Consider the following 19,356-nt stretch of genomic DNA (forward strand, 5'->3'; position numbering starts at 1 on the left):
ATACTGGACTGTGTAATACCTATCAGACGGCGAATGTACTCCAAATATTTAGTACCATGTAAAGTATGACTGATAATATGGTGGAGGATGATTTTACGCAGTTGGGACATGAATCACTCTGTGGTTGACCTAGGCACAATTTGAGTTGTATCCTGGTAGGATCATCCTTCCTTAGAATGAAACTCCTGCTATTCAGAAGCAGACATTCTAGACTCCAGAAGCATCATGCAGAGTTGAGTGGAGTCAAAATGAGTCATAGAGGCGTTTTTTTCAGAATGAAAATATCTCTTCTTCTTTGTGGCTCAGAATTCTGGGGTCATATGCTAGAACTTTCCAAAGTGCATGGGCAGATTCAAAAAACTATGTTTTTCATTTGTTTTGTTTTGTTTTCAGAAACTGGTCCTGCCCCAAAGCAAACCTGTATCCTATCTCTGGAGAAATAAATTGCCCCACTCAATAAACACATGCATTAAGCCTCTAATATCTTAAAAATGAGGACTTCATCACAAGCAACAATACAAAATATTAGCACTTAAAGCCTCATCAGAGAATTCAGCTCTGGCTTTGTTGTTGACAGAGGCAACTTAAGTCTTATTAACTGCAAATTCTTAATGTTCTTTAAGAGCTGTCCTGGGATTATCAACAGACACAGAACATACAATAGAGGCTGTTAGCTGGTCTCTGCTTAGCTTACTCCTTGATTGATCAATAAACCGCATTTTCTTTGAAAAAACATTAGAATTGGTGCCCATAGAATGCTGAATACTTATAACTAGTAGATTACTTTCATCTATTATCACCACTGAGTGATTCCTTACCTAAGGCCAGTTGTAGGTTTTTAGCAAACTTGTATATGTTAGATTGGTTTGGGAGTGCTTCAAGTTTTCCCTCCACCCCAAAAAAAAAGACAAGGGAGCTTCAAGATGGCGGAAGAGTAAGACGTGGAGATCACCTTCCTCCCCACAAATACATCAGAAATACACCTACATGTGGAACAACTCCTACAAAACACCTACTGAACGGTGGAGGAAGACCTCAGACCTCCCAAAAGGCAAGAAACTCCCCACATACCTGGGAAGGGCAAAAGAAAAAAGAAAAAAGAGACAAAAGAATAGGGACGGGACCTGCACCTCTGGGAGGTAGCTGTGAAGGAGGAAAGGTTTCCACACACTAGGAAGCCCCTTTGCGGGTGGAGACGGGGGGTGGGTGGGGAGAAGCTTCGGAGCCACGGAGGAGAGAGCAGCCACAGGGGTGCGGAGGGCAAAGCGGAGAGATTCCCACATGGAGGATCGGTGCCGACCAGCACTCACCAGCCCGAGGGGCTTGTCTGCTCACCCGCCGGGGTGGGCGGGGCTGGGAGCTGAGGCTCGGGCTTCAGTCGAATCGCAGGGAGAGGACTAGGGTTGGCTGCGTGAACACAGCCTGAAGGGGTTAGCGCACCACAGCTAGCCGGGAGGGAGTCCGGGAAAAGTTCTGCAGCTGCCGAAGAGGCAAGAGACTTTTTCTCGCCTCTTTGTTTCCTGGTGCGTGAGGAGAGGGGATTCAGAGCACCGCCTAAACGAGCTCCAGAGACGGGCGCTAGCCGCGGCTATCAGCGCGGACCCCAGAGGCGGGCATGAGATGCTAAGGCTGCTGCTGCCGCCACCAAGAAGCCTGTGTGCGAGCACAGGTCACCGTCCACACCTCCCCTCCCGGGAGCCGGTGCAGCCCGCCACGGCCAGGGTCCCGTGATCCGGGGACAACTTCCCCGGGAGAACGCATGGCGTGCCTCAGGCTACTGCAACGTCACGACGCCTCTGACACCGCAGGCTCACCCCGCCTCCTCCGTACCCCTCCCTCCCCCCGGCCTGAGTGAGCCAGAGCCCCGGAAGCAGCTGCTCCTTTAACCCTGTCCTGTCTGAGCGAAGAACAGACGCCCTCAGGCGACCTACACACAGAGGTGGGTCCAAATCCAAAGCTGAACCCCAGGAGCTGTGCGAACAAAGAAGAGAAAGGGAAATCTCTCCCAGCAGCCTCAGGAGCAGCGGATTAAATCTCCACAGTCAACTTGATGTACCCTGCATCTGTGGAATACCAGAATAGACAACGAATCATCCCAAATTGAGGAGGTGGACTTTGGGAGCAGCGATATATATATAGTTTTTCCTTTTTCTCTTCTTGTGTGTATGTGGATGTTTCTGTGTGTGATTTTGTCTGTATAGCTTTGCTTTTACCATTTGTTCTAGGGTTCTGTCTGTCCATTTTTTTTTTTGTTTTGTTTTTGTTTTTTTGTACACCTTTTAGGGCTTGTTATCATTGCTGGATTTGTTTTTTGGTTTGGTTGCTCTCTTCTTTATTACTTAAAAAATTTTTTAATAATGATTAGTATTTTAATAACTTTTTAAAATTTTATCTTCTTTCTTTCTTTCATTCTTTTCTCCCTTTTATCTAAGCCATGTGGAAAAGAAGCTCTTGGTGCTCCAGCCAAGTGTCAGGGCAGGGCCTCTGAGGTGACAGAGTCAAATTCAGGACACTGGTCCACAAGAGACCTCCCAGCTCCATGTAATATCAAATGGTGAAAATCTCCCAGAGATCTCCATCTCAACGCTAAGACCCAGCTCCACTCAAAGACCAGACCAGCTCCAGTCCTGGACACCCTATGCCAAACAACTAGCAAGACAGGAACACAACCCCACCCATTAGCAGAGAGGCTGCCTAAAATCATAATAAGGCCACAGACACTCCAAAACACACCACCAGACACATGCACAGCAGAAAGACAAGATCCAGGCTCTTCCACCAGAACACAGGCACTAGTTCCCTCCACCAGGAACCCTACACAATCCACTGAACCAACCTTAGCCACTGGGGTCAGACATCAAAAACAATGGGAACTATGAACCTGCTGCCTGCAAAAAGGAGACCCCAAACACAGTAAGCGAAGCAAAATGAGAAGACAGAGAAACACACAGCAGATGAAGGAGCAAGGTAAAAACCCACCAGACCTACCAAATGAAGAGGAAATAGGCAGTCTACCTGAAAAAGAATTCAGAATAATGAGAGTAAAGTTGTTCTAAAATCTTGGAAATAGAATGGAGAAAATACAAGAATGTTTAAAAAGGACCTAGAAGAACTAAAGAGCAAACAAACAGTGATGAACAACACAATAAATGAAATAAAAAATTCTCTAGAAGGGATCAATAGCAGAATAACTGAGGCAGAAGAACGGATAAGTGACCTGGAAGATAAAAGAGGGGAAATAATTACTGCAGAGCAGAATAAAGAAAAAAGAATGAAAAGAATTGAGGACATACTCAGAGACCTCTGAGACAACATTAAACTCACCAACATTTGAATTATAGGGGTCCCAGAAGAAGAAGAGAAAAAGAAAGAGATTGAGAAAATATTTGAATAGATTATAGTTGAAAACTTCCCTAATATGGGAAAGGAAATAGTTAATCAAGACCAGGAAGCACAAAGAGTCCCATACAGGATAAATCCAAGGAGAAGCACACCAAGACACAGATTAATCAAACTATGAAAAATTAAACACAATGAAAAACTATTAAAAGCAGCAAGGGAAAAACAACAAATAACATACAAGGGAATCCCCATAAGGTAACCAGCTGAACTTTCAGCAGAAACTCTGCAAGTAGAAGGGAGTGGCAGAACATATTTAAAGTGATGAAGGGGAAAAAACTACAACCAAGATTACTCTACCCAGGAAGGATCTTATTCAGATTTGATGGAGAAATTAAAACCTTTACAGACAAGCAAAAGCTAAGAGAATTCAGCACCACCAAACCAGCTTTACAGCAAATGCTAAAGGAACTTCTCTAGGCAGGAAACACAAGAGAAGGAAAAGACCTACAATAACAAACCTAAAACAATTAAGAAAATGGTAATAGGAACATACATATCAATGATTACCTTAAATGTAAATGGATTAAATGCTCCAACCAAAAGACATAGACTGGCTGAATGGATAGAAAAACAAGACTTGTATATGCTGTCTACAAGAGACCCATTTCAGAGCTAGGGACACATACAGACTGAAAGTGAGGGGATGGAGAAAGATATTCCATGCAAATGGAAATCAAAACGGGAGTAGCAATTCTCATACCAGACAAAATAGACTTTAAAACAAAGACTATTACAAGAGACAAAGAAGGACATTACATAATGATCACGGGATCAATCCAAGAGAATATAAAAAATTGTAAATATTTATGCACCCAACATAGGAGCACCTCAATACATAAGGCAAATACTAACAGCCATAAAAGGGGAAATCAACAGTAACACAATCGTAGTAGGGGACTTTAACACCCCACTTTCACCAATGGACAGATCATCCAAAATAAATAAAGAAAGAAACACAAGCTTTAAATGATACATTAAACAATATGGACTTAATTGATATTTATAGGACATTCTATCCAGAAACAACAGAATACACATTCTTCTCAAGAGCTTATGGAAAACTCTACAGGAGAGATCATATCTTGGGTCACAAAACAAGCCTTGCTAAATTCCAGAAAATTGAAATTATATCAACTATCTTTTCAGACCACAATGCTATGAGACTAGATATCAATTACAGGAAAATTTCTGTAAAAAAACAACACATGGAGGCTAAACAATACAACACTTAATAACCGACAGATCCCTGAAGAAATCAAAGAGGAAATGAAAAAAACACCTAGAAACAAATGACAATGGAAACAGGACAACCCAAAACCTATGGGATGCAGCTAAAGCAGTTCTAGAGGGAAGTTTATAGCAACACAATCCTACATTAAGAAACAAGAAACATCTCAGATAAACAACTTAACCTTACACCTAAAGCAATTAGAGAAAGAAGAACAAAAAAACCACAAAGTTAGCAGAAGGAAAGAAATCATAAAGATCAGATCAGAAAGAAATGAAGGAAATGATAGCAAAGCTCAGTAAAGCTAAAAGCTGGTTTTTGAAAAGATAAAGAAAATTGACATTAGCCACACTCATCAAGAAATAAAGGGAGAACACTCAAATCAATAGAATTACAAATGAAAATGGAGAATTAACAAATGATACTGCAGAAATACAAAGGATCATGAGAGATTACTACAAGCAACTCTATGCCAATAAAATGGACAACCTGGAAGAAATGGACAAATTCTTAGAAATGCACAACCATCTGAGACTCAAACAGGAAGAAGTAGAAAATATGAACAGACCAATCACAAGCACTGAAATGAAACTGTGATTAAAAACCTCCCAACAAACAAAAGCCCAGGACCAGATGGCTTCACAGGCAAATTCTATCAAACATTTAGAAGGAGTTAACACCTATCCTTCTCAAATTCTTCTAAAATACAGCAGAGGGAGGAACACTCCCAAACTCATTCTGTGAGGCCACCATCACCCTGATACCAAAACCAGACAAAGATGACACAAAGAAAGAAAACTACAGGCCAATATCACTGATGAACATAGATGCAAAAATCCTCAACAAAGCACTAGTGAACAAAATCCAACACCACATTAAAAGGATCATACACCATGATCAAGTGGGGTTTATCCCAGGAATGCAAGGATTCTTCAATATATGCAAATCAATCAATGTGATACACCATATTAACAAACTGAAAGAGAAAAACCATATGATCATCTCAATAGATGCAGAAAAAGCTGTTGACAAAATTCAACACCCATGTATGATAAAAAAACCTCCAGAAAGTAGGCATAGAGGGAACTTACGAAAACATAATAAAGGCTGTAGATGACAAACACACAGCCAACAGCTTTCTCAATGGTGAAAAGATGAAACCATTTCCACTAAGGTCAGGAACAAGACAAGTTGCCCACTCTCACCACTATTATTCAACAGAGATTTGCAAGTTTTAGCCACAGCAATCAGAGATGAAAAAGAAATAAAAGGAATCCAAATCGGAAAAGAAGAAGTAAAGCTTTCACTGTTTGCAGATGACATGATACTATACATAGAGAATCCTAAAGATGCTACCAGAAAACTACTAGAGCTAATCAATGAATTTGGTAAAGTGCAGCATACAAAATTAATGCACAGAAATCTCTTGCATTCCTATACACTAATGATGAAAATTCTGAAAGTGAAATTAAGAAAACACTCCCATTTACCATTGCAACAAAAATAATAAAATATTTAGGAATAAGCCTAACTAAGGAGACAAAAGACCTGTATGCAGAAAATTATAAGACACTGATGAAAGAAATTAAAGATGATACAAATAGATGGAGAGATATACCATGTTCTTGGATTGGAAGAATCAACATTGTGAAAATGACTCTAGTAGCCAAAGCAATCTACAGATTCAATGCAATCCCTATCAAACTACCCATGGCATTTTTCACAGAACTAGAACAAAAAATTTCACAATTTGTATGGAAGCACAAAAGACTCCGAATAGCCAAAGCAATCTTGAGAAAGAAAAACGGAGCTGGAGGAATCAGGCTCCCTGACTTCAAACTATACTACAAAGCTACAGCAATCAAGACAGTATGGTACTGGCACAAAAACAGAAATATAGATCAATGGAACAGGATAGAAAGCCCAGAGGTAAACCAACACACACATGGGAACCTTAGTTTTGATAAAGGAGGCAAGAATATACAGTGGAGAAAATACAGCCTCTTCAATAAGTGGTGCTGGGATAACTGTACAGCTACATGTAAAAGAATGAAATTAGAACACTCCCTAACACCATACAAAGAAATAAACTCAAAATGGATTAAAGACCTAAATATAAGGCCAGATGCTATCAAACTCTTAGAGGAAAACATAGGCAGAACACAGTATGACATAAATCACAGCAAGATCCTTTTTGACCCACCTCCTAGAGAAATGGAAATAAAAACAAAAATAAACAAATGGGACCTAATGAAACTTAAAAGCTTTTGCACAGCAAAGGAAACCATAAACAAGAAAAAAAGACAACCCTCAGAATGGGAGAAAATATTTGCAAATGAAGAAACTGACAAAGGATTAATCCCTAAAATTTACAAGCCGCTCATGCAGCTCAATATCAAAAAAAAAAACAACCCTATCCAAAAATGGGCAGAAGACCTAAATAGACGTTTCTCCAAAGAAGATACACAGATTGCCAACAAACACATGAAAGAATGCTCAACATCATTAATCATTAGAGAATTGCAAATCAAAGCTACAATAAGGTATCACCTCACACTTGTCAGAATGGCCATCATCAAAAAATCTACAAATAATAAATGCTGAAGAAGGTGTGGAGAAAAAGGAACCCTCTTGCACTGTTGGTGGGAATGTAAATTGATACAGCCACTATGGAGAACAGTATGGAGGTTCCTTAAAAAGACTAAAAATAGAACTACCATACGAGCCAGCAATCCCACTACTGGGCATATACCAAGAGAAAACCATAATTCAAAAAGAGTCATGTACCACAATTTTTATTGCAGCTCTATTTACAATAGCCAGGACATAGAAGCAACCTAACTGTCCATCGACAGATGAATGGATAAAGAAGATGTGGCACGTATATACAATGGAATATTACTCAGCCATAAAAAGAAATGAAATTGAGTTATTTGTAGTGAGGTGGATGGACCTAAAGTCTGCCATACCGAGTGAAGTAAGTCAGAAAGAGAAAAACAAAAACCGTATGCTAACACATATATACGGAATCTAAAAAAAAAAAAAAGAAATGATCACGAAGAACGTAGGGGCAAGACGGGAATAAGGATGCAGACCTACTAGAGAATGGACTTGAGGATACGTGGAGGGGGAAGGGTAAGCTGGGACAAAGTGAGACAGTGGCATGGACATATATACACTACCAAATGTAAAATAGATAGCTAGTGGGAAGCAGCCGCCTAAAACAGGGAGATCAGCTCGGTGCTTTGTGATCACCTATAGGGGTGGGATAGGGAAGGTGGGAGGGAGGGGAGATGCTAGAGGGAAGAGATATGGAGATATATGTATATGTATAACTGATTCACTTTGTTATGAAGCAGAAACTAACACACCATTGTAAAGCAATTATACTCCAATAAAGATGTTAAAAAAAAAAACAAAGAGAAATCTGAGACTGAAAGTTACAAACATCACAGGAACAGGTATGATTTATGATTATTCTTTATAAGCAAAAGAACTCGAATTGGCAGACTCTCATTCAGAAAATTTACTTTGATCCTATTTTGAAAGAATAATAAATAAATAATCATCTGTAATTTTTAAGTTAAAATTATTTGGTGGAAGGGCAATTTCTTTCTTTTTTTAAATTTTTTATTGTATATTGTTGGGTCAAAATATATGCAAAATTCTAACGTTTTTAATGGTTATTTATTTTAAACATCTTTATTGGAGTATAATTGCTTTACAGTGGTGTGTTAGTTTCTGCTTTATAACAAAGTGAATCAGTTATACATATACATATGTCCCCATATCTCTTCCCTCTTGAGTCTCCCTCCCTCCCACCCTCCCTATCCCACCCCTCTAGGTGGACACAAAGCACCGAGCTGATCTCCCTGTGCTATGTGGCTGCTTCTCACTAGCTATCTATTTTACATTTGGTAGTGTATATATATGCATGCCACTGTGTCACTTTGTCCCAGCTTACCTTTCCCTTCCCTGTATCCTCAAGTCCACTCTCTAGTAGGTCTGTGTCTTTATTTCTGTCTTGCCCCTGGTTCTTCATGACTTTTTTTTTTTTTTTTTGATTCCATATATATGTGTTAGCATATGGTGTTGGTTTTTCTCTTTCTGACTTATTTCACTCAGTATGACAGACTCTAGGTCAATCCACCTCAATATAAATAACTCAATTTCATTTCCTTTTATGGCTGAGTAATACTCCATTGTATATATGTGCCACATCTTCTTTATCTATTCATCTGCTGGTGGACACTTAGACTGCTTCCATGTCCTGGCTATTGCAAATAATGCTGCAATGAACATTGTGGTACATGACTCTTTTTGAATTATGTTTTTTTCAGGGTATATGCCCAGTAGTGGGATTGCTGGGTCGTATCGTAGTTCTATTTTTAGTTTTTTAAGGAACCTCCATACTGTTCTCCATAGTACATGCATCGATTTACATTCCCACCAACAGTGCAAGAGGGTTCCATTTTCTCCACATCCTCTCCAGCATTTATTTTTTGTAGATTTTTTGATGGTGGCCATTCTGACGTGTGAGATGATATCTCATTGCAGCTTTGATTTGCATTTCTCTAATGATTAATGATGTTGAGCATTCTTTCATGTGTTTGTTGGCAATCTGTGTATCTTCTTTGGAGAAATGTCTATTTAGGTCTTCTGCCCATTTTTGGATAAGGTTGTTTGTTTTTTTGATATTGAGCTGCATGTGTTGCTTGTAATTTTTTGAGATGAATCCTTTGTCAGTTGCTTCATTGGCAAATATTTTCTCCCATTCTGAGAGTTGCCTTTTTATCTTGTTTTTTTGGTGTCCTTTGCTGTGCTAAATGTTTTAAGTTTCCTTAGGTCCCATTTGTTTATTTTTGTTTTTATTTCCATTTCTCTAGGAGGTGGGTAAAAAAGGATCTTGCTGTGATTTATGTCATACTGTGTTCTGCCTATGTTTTCCCCTAAGAGTTTGATAGCATCTGGCCTTATATTTAGGTCTTTAATCCATTTTGAGTTTATTTCTTTGTATGGTGTTAGGGAGTGTTCTAATTTCATTCTTTTACATGTAGCTGTACAGTTATCCCAGCACCACTTATTGAAGAGGCTGTATTTTCTCCACTGTATATTCTTGCTTCCTTTATCAAAGATAAGGTGCCCATATGTGTGTGGGTTCATCTCTGGGCTTTCTATCCTGTTCTATTGATCTATATTTCTGTTTTTGTGCCAGTACCATACTGTCTTGATTACTGTCACTTTGTAGTATAGTCTGAAGTCAGGGAGCCTGATTCCTTCAGCTCCATTTTTCTTTCTCAAGATTGCTTTGGGGCTTCCCTGGTGGTACAGTGGTTGAGAATCTGCCTGCTAATGCAGGGGACACGGGTTTGAGCTCTGGTCTGGGAAGATCTCACATGACGTGGAGCAACTAGGCCTGTGAGCCACAGCTACTGAGCCTGCACGTCTGGAGCCTGTGCTCCGCAACAAGAGAAGCCACGGTAGTGAGAGGCCCGCGCACCGTGATGAAGAGTGGCCCCTTCTTGCCACAACTAGAGAAAGCCCTCCCACAGAAACGAAGACCCAACACAGCCAAAAATAAAAAATAAATAAATTTTAAAAAATAAATAAAAGTAAAAAAATAACAAATGTTCAAGTACAATTGGTGTCTTAAAAAAAAAATTGCTTTGGCTACTCAGGGTCTTTTGTGTTTCCATACAAATTGTGAAATTTTTTGTTTGAGTTCTGTGAAGAATGCCATGTGTAGTTTGATAGGGATTGCATTGATTCTGTAGATTGCTTTGGGTAGAATACTCATTTTCACCATGTTGATTCTTCCAATCCAAGAACATGGTATATCTCTCCATCTATTTGTATCATCTTTAATTTCTTTCATCAGTATCTTATAATTTTCTGCATACAGTTCTTTTGTCTCCTTAGGTAGGTTTATTCCTAGGTATATTATTCTTTTTGTTGCAATGGTAAATGGGAGTGTTTTCTTTATTTCACTTTCAGATTTTTCATCATTAGTGTATAGGAATGCTAGAGATTTCTGTGCATTAATTTTGTATCCTGCTACTTTACCAAATTCATTGATTAGCTCTAGTAGTTTTCTGGTAGCATGTTTAGGATTCTCTATGTATAGTATCATGTCATCTGCAAACAGTGACAGCTTTACTTCTTCTTTTCTGATTTGATTCCTTTTATTTCTTTTTTTTCTCTGATTGCTGTGGCTAAAGCTTCTAAAACTATGTTGAATAGTAGTGGTGATTGTGGGCAACCTTGTCTTGTTCCTGATGTTAGTGGAAATGTTTTCTGTTTTGCCACATTCAGGACAATGTTGGCTGTGATTTTGTCATACATGGCCTTTATTATGTTGAGGAAAGTTCCCTCTATGCCTACTTTCCTGAGGGTTTTTATCATAAACGGCTGTTGACTTGTGTCAAAAGCTTTCTCTGCATCTATTGAGATGATCATGTGATTTTTCTCCTTCAATTTATCTATGTGGTGTATCACATTGGTTGATTTGCGTATATTGAAGAATCCTTGCATTCCTGGGATAAACCCCACTTGATCATGGTGTATGATCCTTTTAATGTGGTGTTGGATTTTGTTCACTAGTGCTTTGTTGAGGATTTTTGCATCTATGTTCATCAGTGATATTGGCCTGTAGGTTTCTCTCTTTGTGTCATCTTTGTCTGGTTTTGGTATCAGGGTGATGGTGGCCTCGTAGAATGAGTTTGGGAGTGTTCCTCCCTCTGCTATATTTTGGAAGAGTTTGAGAAGGATAGGTGTTAGCCCTTCTCTAAATGTTTGATAGAATTTGCCTGTGAAACCATCTGGTCCTGGGCTTTTGTTTGTTGGGAGGTTTTTAATCACAGTTTCATTTCAGTGCTTGTGATTGGTCTGTTCATATTTTCTATTTTTTTCTGGTTCAGTCTCGGAAGGTTGTGCATTTCTAAGTATTTGTCCATTTCTTCCAGGTTGTCCATTTTATTGACATATAGTTGCTTGTAGTAATCTCTGATGATCCTTTGTAGTTCTGCTATGTCAGTTGTTACTTTTCCTTTTTCATTTCTATTTCTATTGATTTGAGTCTTCTCCCTTTTCTTCTTGATGAGTCTGGCTAATGTTTTATCAATTTTGTTTATATTCTCAAAGAATCAGCTCTTAATTTTACTGATCTTTGCTATCGTTTCCTTCATTTCTTTTTCGTTTATTTCTTATCTGATCTTTATGATTTCTTTTCTTCTGCTAACCTTGGGGTTTTTTTTTGGTTGTTGTTGTTTTTCTTTCTCTAATTGCTTTAGGTGTAAGATTAGGTTGTTTATTTGAGACTTTTCTTGTTTCTTAAGGTAGGATTGTATTCTTATAAACTTCCCTCTTAGAACTGCTTTTGCTACATCCCATATGTTTTGGGTCGTGTTGTTTTCATTGTCATTTGTTTCTAGGTATTTTTGATTTCCTCTTTGATTTCTTCATTGATCTCTTGGTTATTAAGTAGTGTATTGTTTAGCCTTCATGTGTTTGTAATTTTTACAGATTTTTTCCTGTAATTGATATCTAGTCTCAAAGCGTTGTGGTCGAAAAAGATACTTGATATGATTTCAATTTTCTTAAATTTACCAAGGGTTGATTTGTGACCCAAGATATGATCTATCCTGGAGAATGTTCCATGAGCACTTTAGAAGAATGTGTATTGTGTTGTTTTTGGATGGAATGTCCTATAAATATCAATTAAGTCCATCTTGTTTAATGTATCATTTAAAGCTTGTGTTTCCTTATTTATTTTCATTTTGGATGATCTGTCCATTGGTGAAAGTGAGGTGTTTAAGTCTCCTACTATGGTTGTGTTACTGTTGATTTCCCCTTTTATGGCTGTTAGTACTTGCCTTATGTATTGAGGTGCTCCTATGTTGGGTGCATAAATATTTACAATTGTTATATCTTCTTCTTGGATTGATCCCTAAATCATTATATAGTGTCCTTCTTTGTCTCTTGTAAAGTTTTAAAGTCTTTGTTTAAAAGTCTTTGTTTTAAAGTCTATTTTGTCTGATATGAGTATTGCTTTGTTTTAAAGCCTATTTTGTCTGATATGAGTTTGCTACTCCCATTTTCTTTTGATTTCCATTTGCATGGAATATCTTTTCCATCCCCTCACTTTCAGTCTGTATGTGTCCCTAGGTCTGAAGTGGGTCTCTTGTAGATAGCATATATATGGGTCTTGTTTCTGTATCCATTCAGCCAATCTATGTCTTTTGTTTGGAGCATTTAATCCATTTACATTTAAGGTACTTATCGATATGTAAGTTCCTATTACCATTTTCTTAATTGTTTTGGGTTTGTTTTTGTAGGTCTTTTCCTTCTCTTGTGTTTCCTACCTAGAGAATTTCCTTTAGCATTGGTTCTAAAGCTGGTTTGGTGGTGCTGAATTCTCTTAGCTTTTGCTTGTCTGTAAAGGTTTTAATGTCCGTCAAATCTGAATGAGATCCTTGCTGAGTAGAGTAATCTGGGTTGTACGTTTTTCCCCTTCATCACTTTAAATATGTCCTGCCACTCCCTTCTGGCTTGCAAAGTTTCTACTGAAAGTTCAGCAGTTAACCTTATTGGGATTCACTTGTGTATTATTTGTTGTTTTTCTCTTGCTGCTTTTAATATTTTTTCTTTGTATTTAATTTTTGATAGTTTGATTAATATGTGTCTTGGCATGTTCCTCCTTGGATTTATCCTGTATGGGACTCTCTGTGCTTCCTGGACTTGATTAACTACTTCCTTTCCCATATTAGGGAATTTTTCAACTATAATTTCTTCAAATATTTTCTCAGTCCTTTTCTTTTTTTCTTCTTCTTCTGGGACCCCTATAATTCTAATGTTGGTGTGTTTAATGTTGTCCCAGAGGTCTCTGAGGCTGTCTTCAATTCTTTTCATTCCTTTTTCTTTTCTGTTCTGTGGTAGTTATTTCCACTATTTTATCTTCCAGATCACTTATCCGTTCTTCTGCCTCAGTTATTCTGCTATTGATGTCCTCTAGAGAATTTTTTATTTCATTTATTGTGTTGTTCATCACTGTTTGTTTGCTCTTTAGTTCTTCTAGGTCCTTGTTAAACGTTTCTTGTATTTTCTCCATTCTATTTCCGAGATTTTGGATCATCTTTACTATCATCATTCTGAATTCTTTTTCAGGTAAACTGCATATTTCCTCTTCATTTGGTAGGTCTGGTGGGTTTTTGCCTTGCTCCTTCATCTGCTGTATGTTTCTCGGTCTTCTCATTTTGCTTCACTTACTGTGTTTTGGGTCTCCTTTTCACAGGCTGTAGGTTCATAATTCCCGTTGTTTTTGGTTTCTGTCCTCTGGGCCGAAGTTTGGTTCAGTGCATTGTGTAGGGTTCCTGGTGTAGGGGACTAGTGCCTGTGTTCTTGTGGATGAGGCTGGATCTTGTCTTTCTGGTGTGCAGGTCCACATCTAGTGCTATGTTTTGGGGTGTCTGTGACCTTATTATGATTGTAGGCAGCCTCTGTGCTAATGGATGGGATTGTGTTCCTATCTTGCTAGTTGTTTGGCACAGGGTGTCCTGCACTGTAGCTTGCTGGTCTTTGAGTGGAGCTGATTTTGGCATTGAGATGGAGATCTCTGGGAGATTTTCGCCATTTGATATTACATGGAGCTGGGAGGTCTCTTGTGGACCAGTGTCCTGAACTTGGCTCTCCCACCTCAGAGGCACAGCCCTGATGCCTGGCTGGAGCACCAAGAGCCTGTCATCCACACGGCTCAGAATAAAAGGGAGAAAAGAAAGAAAGAAAGAAAGAAGAAGATATAATAAAATAAAGTAAAATAAAACAAAAAAGTTATTAAAATAGAAAATAATTATTAAGAAATAAATTTTTAAGTAATGAAAACAAATTAAAAATAAAAAAAAGAAAGATAGAAAGAACGAAGAGAGCAACCAAACCAAAAAACAATTCCACCAATGATAGCAAGTGCTAAAACCTACACTTAAAGAAAAAAAAAAAAAAAGACCTACAGAACCCTAGTACAAATGGTAAAAGCAAAGCTATACAGACAAAATCACACACAGAAGCATACACGTACACCCTCACAAAAAGAGAAAAAGTGAAAAAAAAATATCATTGCTCTCAAAGTCTACCTTCTTAATTTGGTATGATTCGTTGTCTATTCAAGTGTTCCACAGATGCAGGGTACATCAAGTTGACTGTGGAGATTTAATCTGCTGCTCCTGAGGCTGCTGGGAGAGATTTCCCTTTCTCTTCTTTGTTCACACAGCTCCCAGGTTTCAGCTTTGGATTTGGACCCGCTTCTGCATGTAGGTCGCCTGAGGGCGTCTGTTCTTCGCTCAGACAGGACGGGGTTAAAGGAGCAGCTGCTTCGGGGGTCTGGCTCACTCAGGCCGGGGGGAGGGAGAGGTATGGATTAGGGGCGAGCCTGCAGCGGCAGAGGCCGGCGTGACGTTGCACCAGCCTGAGGCGCACCGTGCGTTCTCCCGGGGAAGTTGTCCCTGGATCATGGGACCCTGGCAGTGGCGGGCTGCACAGGCTCCCGGGAGGGGCGGTGTGGATAGTGACCTGTGCTCGCACACAGGCTTCTTGGTGGCAGCAGCAGCAGCCTTAGTGTCTCATGCCCGTCTCTGTTGTCCGTGCTGATAGCCGTGGCTCGCGCCCATCTCTGGAGTTTGTTTAGGTGGCGCTCTGAATCCCCTCTCCTCGTGCACCCCAAAACAATGGTCTCTTGCCTCTTAGGCAGGTCCAGACTTTTTCCCGGACTCCCTCCCGGCTAGCTGTGGTGCACTAACCCCTTCAGGCTGTGTTCACGCCACCAACCCCAGGCCTCTCCCTGGGATACGACAGAAGCCCAAGCCTCAGCTCCCAGCCCCTGCCCGCCCCGGCGGGTGAGCAGACAAGCCTCTCGGGCTGGTGAGTGCTGCTTGGCGCCGAGCCTCTGTGCGGGAATCTCTCTGCTTTGCCCTCCGCACCCCTGTGGCTGCGCTCTCCTCCATGGCTCTGAAACTTCCCCCGTCAGCCACCCGCAGTCTCCGCCCACGAAGGGGCTTCTAGTGTGTGGAAACCCTTCCTCCTTCACAGCTCCCTCCCAGAGGTGCAGGTCCCGTCCCTATTCTTTTGTCTCTGTTTTATCTTTTGCCCTACCGAGGTACATGGAGAGTTTCTTGCCTTTTGGAAGGTCTGAGGTCTTCTGGCAGCGTTCAGTAGGTGTTCTGTAGGAGTTTTTCCACATGCAGATGTATTTCTGATGTATTTGTGGGGAGGAAGGTTGTCTCCGCGTCTGACTCTTCCACCATCTTGAAGCTCCCACAATTTCTTTCTAAACTGACTTTTTCTCCTAAATAACCAACTAGTGTCAGTTTTCAAAAGCTAAGGTGTTTGTATTCAACTATTTTGGCTCCTTTTGGAAATGTCTCTGGTTTTTATAGACTGATGAGATGAGATGCATGTGAAGATTATTTCTCTGTTCTTTGAGAAACCAGAGGTGAATATTATGTGACCATGTTAATATTTCCTATGGAATCATATTGGATATTTATTCTGAAATTAACCTTAGGAAGAATTCTGCTCTTTGATTTTGTCTTTTTCTTTTTTCAGACAATGGTAAGTAGGTCCTAGGGTAGGGGGACTTTCAATTTCTCTCAGAAGTGTTAGTAGATGCGCAACAGTGAAGTGGTTAGCTCACACAATAGACACTTTGTCACCAGAAGAAGGTGGACATATGGCGGATTTACTGCCACAAACTAGCTGACCCACAATTGGAATAGCCCCTACTTAAGACCAGAAACTGTTTGATGTTAGGGCTTCCACAGTAATTAATAACAATTGTTTGTTTACTTGTTTATCTTTGCAAGAACATGGTGAGAACCCTCATGAAGATGGACTGTGTTGTATTCAGAATCACCATGCTTATGAAGACCAAAGTATCTTAAGATGTTCAGACTGCAGCTGTTTAGGGGAATAGTTAACCACAGGCTTAGATGTGAGCACCATTAATCTGTATAAGGCAGGCTAGAACAAATACCTGAATTGGAATCGGAAGTTCTGAAGTTTGAATCTTGGTCCACCTACTTCCTCTTTGAGAAAGGTTTTTAAGTACCAGGAAGAAAGTTACTATGAAATAGCTCTTTCACTATTAATATTTCATTTAAGTCTTATAATAATCCACATAGGAAGTCGTGTTCCTGTTTTTATAAATGAAAAAATAAACAGAGAGGTCACACATTTTGACCAGATTATTCAAAATCACAAAGCCTTGTCTTTAACAAACTCAGGTATTTGATTCATTATAAATATAAATATAAATATATTTACTTCACCAGATTATTTCTGATGTACTTCATCTCTAAATATTAGTTAAGACTGCTGCCTTGATTACCTTGGAGGACTGCTCCATAAAGGAAATGATATAATGCAGTGAAAGTGCCCTGAACACTCAATCATGCCTCAGAAATAAGTATTATTACACATGGATAATGAGGGTAAAAAAGGGATTTGGCACTTGTAGAACTGCCTGCTCACCTCAGAGTTGTTTCTTTGGTATAGGGTTGTCTTTTACATAAAGCTGGATGTATCTGAGTTTAAGAGAATATTAAGTGTTTTTGTTATGTGCTTAGATGGTGTGTAAGCAAACTGTGTTTTGTCATTTTGGGGGTTATTTTCTTTCATTCCTTCACCAAGCAAGCATTATAAATGGTGTCATTAGCTCAACACCCTACCACTATCTCCTTTTTTTCTTTAGAGAAGGTTGCTGACAAATACCAAAAACCTATAGTGAAGTGAGATATATACAAGAGTGGGGAAGTGCCAAGAAAGTGAAATATGATAGAAACAGGAGAAAGCTATTAACAAGTGTCAGACCTCACACAGAAACAGACTCTTTCAGCACTAGCTACTTCCTCTCTCCTCCCCATAGCTGCAGTTTTACAAAATTAAGTTTCAGTGTCTCTGACAGGGGAGTAGAAGGACACATACATAATGACACATGTATTATTATTATTACTACTATTATTATTATTTTAGTTTTGTAGTTGTGAGCTTGTCAATGAGACATTTCAAGTCTTTGGGGTTCTCCATATAGACAACGGCTGGAGGCCTGGGTTCCATGGTTTCCAGAGGAGGAATCCCTACTTTTTTCCTTGTTCTGTTCCTCTTCCTTCTCTGCTCTTTCTCTCCCTTCACCGCTCCCCACTTCCCGTTTTTTCCTAAGGTCAATGCTTCTCTCTCTTTCTATTAGTTAAGCTGAGCTGAGCATGACTTCTCTTAAAAATTCAATGGGCCATGGAAGGGTTAGAAAGAGCAAAACTAAGAAACTAATTTAGGCTCAAGGGAGAGAAGTTAAGTGGCCCCTCCCACCCCTGACCAACTTATTTTTTCTTAAATTGTCCCAGCCAAGTCAGTGCGTGAGGGAAGAAAACAGGAATTTGAGAGTTCCTCAAATGAAGGTAAGGAACCAAAAGAAGATGAAGACCCAGCTTTCTTTTTCTTTTCTTTTCTTTTTAACTGAACTCCTGAGAAGTGGAGCATGGCAGATGGAGTGCAGGAGGGTGATAAACCTCAAAATCCATGTGCCTGGCTTTTCCATGTTCACTTTCACCACCCACAGTCACACGTCATATGTACCCAAAGTTAAGAAGTATTGTTCGTATTTTTTACATAAACTATTTTTCTATTTTTAATTATGTGAATTATATAAAAACATTTTCTGTTAAGTGAATCAGACTAAGTACAAATTATAAATTAGTCCTTATAGATTGACTGATATATGTGATATTGTGATTTATAATAAGAAGTACAGGGTTTCCCTGGTGGTGCAGTGGTTAGAATCTGCCTGCCAAAAAAAAAGAATCCATCTGCCAATGCAGGGGACACGTGTTCAAGCCCTGGTCCGGGAAGATCCCACATGCCGCGGAGCAACTAAGCCTGTGCACCACAAACACTGAGCCTGCGCTCTAGAGCCCATGAGCCACATCTACTGAGCCTATGTGCCATAACTACTGAAGCCCCCACCTAGTGCCTGTGCTCTGAAACAGGAGGAGCCACCGCAATGAGAAACCCGCGCACCGCAACGAAGAGTAACCCCCGATCGCAGCAACTAGAGAAAGCCCACACGCAGCAACGAAGACCCAATGTAGCCAAAATAAACAAACAAATGAACAAAGAAACAAATAAATAAATAAAATTTATTTAAAAAATGTATATATTTGGTTTTTGACCTTATTTCTGGTACTAAACTCCTAAAACCCTTGAAATTTCTTAAGTGTTGAGAGCAATTAAGGTGTCTTTTATTATATTAATGAGGTGGCTTTTGGAAAATATCTAAGGATGGAGCTGGTTGCTAGGAGAACCAACGATTATGACTAGAAGGTTGGAACTTTCAGTCCCCCCTCCCCCAACTTCTGGGAAGAGGAGAGGGGCTGGAGATTGAGTTCAATCTCCAATGGCGAATGATTTAATCAATCTTGCCTTTGTAATGAAGCTCAAAAGAACAGAGTCTGGAGAGCTTCTGGGTTGGTGAACACATGGAGATTTGGGGAGAGTGGGATGCCTGGAGAGGGCATGGAAGCTCCACACTCTTTCCCTGTACCTTGCCCTATGCATCACTTCCATCTGGCTGTTCCTGAAATATATTCTTTTTAACAAACCAGTAATCTAGTACATAAAGTGCTTCTCTGAGTTCTGTGAGCTGCTGTGGCAAATAAATCAAAGCCAAGGAGAGGGTCATTGGAACT

The 19,356-nt window shown here is 39.7% G+C and overlaps 1 protein-coding gene across 9 annotated transcripts in view; it reads right to left on the reverse strand.

Moving 5' to 3' along the window:
* The window catches only part of GRIK1 (glutamate ionotropic receptor kainate type subunit 1), a 421,293-nt gene that overhangs the window by 161,008 nt on the left and 240,929 nt on the right, over positions 1–19,356 (reverse strand). The gene's annotated exons all lie outside the window — the stretch shown is intronic.

This window comes from Balaenoptera ricei, chromosome 4 (assembly GCF_028023285.1).
Source record: "Balaenoptera ricei isolate mBalRic1 chromosome 4, mBalRic1.hap2, whole genome shotgun sequence".
Classification (NCBI taxonomy): domain Eukaryota; kingdom Metazoa; phylum Chordata; class Mammalia; order Artiodactyla; family Balaenopteridae; genus Balaenoptera; species Balaenoptera ricei.